The sequence below is a fragment of the Lutra lutra genome, chromosome 2 (assembly GCF_902655055.1).
Source record: "Lutra lutra chromosome 2, mLutLut1.2, whole genome shotgun sequence".
In the NCBI taxonomy this organism is placed as follows: Eukaryota; Metazoa; Chordata; class Mammalia; order Carnivora; family Mustelidae; genus Lutra; species Lutra lutra.
Genome location: NC_062279.1, coordinates 141,677,364 through 141,679,761, shown reverse-complemented (window position 1 = coordinate 141,679,761; position 2,398 = coordinate 141,677,364).

Here is a 2,398-nt window from a genome sequence, read left to right as displayed (position 1 = left end):
GGGGGAACAGATCACACAGCATTTCCACCATTCTAATAGGGCAGATGTGAATACGTCTACAGCATGGGTAATGTGAAATGAAGGAGGATATCTCAGGTTTTTTTTTTTTAAAGATTCTTTTTTTTTTTAAAGATTTTATTTACTTATTTGACAGAAAGAGGGATCACAAGTAGGCAGAGAAGCAGGCAGAGAGAGAGGGGGAAGCAGGCTTTCCACTGAGCAGAGAGCCGGATGTGGGGCTCGATCCCAGGACCCTGGGATCATGACCCGAGCGGAAGGCAGAGGCTTTAACCCACTGAGCCACCCAGGCGCCCCTAAAGATTCTTTTTTAAAAGATTTTATTTCTTTGAGATTTGAGAGAGAGCGAGCAGGGGAGGGGCAGAGAGAGAAGCAGACTTCCCAATGAACAAGGAGCCTGATGTGGGACTCAAACCCAGGACCTGAACCAAAAGCAGATGCTTATCCGACTGAACCCCCAGGCACCTCTAAGATTTTACTTTTTTAAGTAATCTCTACCCCCAATGTAGGGCTCGAACTCACAACCCTGAGATCAAGAGTCATGTGCTCCACCGACTGAGCCAGTTAGGCGCCCCCCTGAGGTACGTAAGATATGTTGTAAAAAATAAAGTAATAAAATGAATACAATAAAATGAAGTTTAATTTTTAATAATGCTATGTTTGACACCAAGTTTGTACAATTCCTGAAAATTTAACAGTTGGGTCTTGTAAGCTTATACAAGCCAGTCACAGCACAGGGCTGGGGGGTGCGTAAGGAGTGCAGTCCCCTAGAGAACCTTTTGGCAGCCCTTTGTAACAGTACCTGGATGCCCTTTGGTCAATACCTCCACTCCCAGAAAGGCAGCTCCCAGACCCTTGCACATCGTCTTGGAGGGACTCCTAGGAAGGTTGTCTGTAGGGTGGGTCTCTGGAAGCAGTTTAAGGGTTTAATGCTAGGGGAATGGATACAAGATCTGGCATAATCTCCTCTCTGCCCATTGAAGGCACATATATACACAACATTTAAGGTTTGTCATTGATACATCAGTAGGTATCCCGAACACTCTAGAGTGGGTTGGGGGAGATGCCTGGGGAGAGAGGTGAGCTACGAGATCTGATCTGAGGGGACTGGACTACAGACCTCTCCACCGCCCAGGTGCCGAAGGGTGAGGCAGTGGGTGCATCCCCCCTTTCTCCCCATAGTGGTCTTGAACTGGAAAGATGGAGCCTATGGGTGTGGAGGGAGTAGGTCTGAAGGGGTGATTTGGGCGCCGGCGCTCTTGGAGATTATGGGGGAGGGGCACAAGTATGTGTGGGGCTGGGAGATGAGGACCTGGGAAGGGGGTACCGTCCTGAGGCACCGAGGTGCTCCCTAGGCAGGTCGCCCTTGCTCCTGCTCACAGCCTGTGACCTCCTGCAACCTCCCCTTCTCCGACAGATGCCCCAGCCCTGCCAGACCATGGTAGACCAGTACCCACTCCTCCCAGTTTGTGACCATAACCAGAGCACCTCCTGGTCCACGGAGACCTCCCGAAGCAGGCGAGGTGGCGGGCCTATTGGGAAGCAGAGGGTTGGCCCCGGCGGAGAGGAACCCCCGCAGGCAAAGGGCTCCTCACTCCGTGCTGGGGTTTCCTTGATCATTCCCAAAGCGGAATCCTGGCACGGGGAAACCGCCACCACTCCCCCCAGGAAGGCAGGGCTGATTCTCCCGCACTCCGGGCATCTGCGAAGGGCAGGCCCAAGTCTGGCAGGCTGCCCGCACAGCGACTCCGTCCTCTCCCCGGGCAGCTGCGGGCACCAGCAAACACAGCGGCACCGGGGACCGGAGGCCAACCAAGCCCCCGCCGCCCAGCGGCCTCTGCGCACCACCCTCACTGTCGTACACCACCCACTCCCTATGGGCCGCAGAGCCCACTCAGGCCTCTGGGACGGCAGAGAGCACAGGGCACCCCTCACCCGAGGGCATGCGAGCGCCCCAGGCCGCCCCCGGCGGACGGTCCTACGCGTCCTGTGGCCCTTGGAGACCTTCCTCCCGCACGGCCCGCGCGCAGGGTGCTCCCTCAGCAGGAGGGGCGAGGAGCCTGGGCCGTGCGCCTAGCAGCCTGCCTGGGAGCCCGCCTCCGGGCCACACTGGACGCCTGGTCCGCACCGGGACAAGGTAGCGCGGGCTGTCGGGCGGGCGCCTCTCGGCACGGGCCAACCCCGCAAGCGCGCTCCGCCTCGAAGCCGCGTCCCCCGACCACGCGCCCTTCCTCCACAGGCGCGCGACGCCCCTCTCCTGACGTCATCTCCCCCGGCCGCCGAAGAGCCGGCCGCGGGCACCGCCATGCTGCGTTACGGCGACCCGCGAGCCCTCCTCGGCGCCGCCGCGGACCGCCTCGCCGAAGCCCCGCCCCCCCCG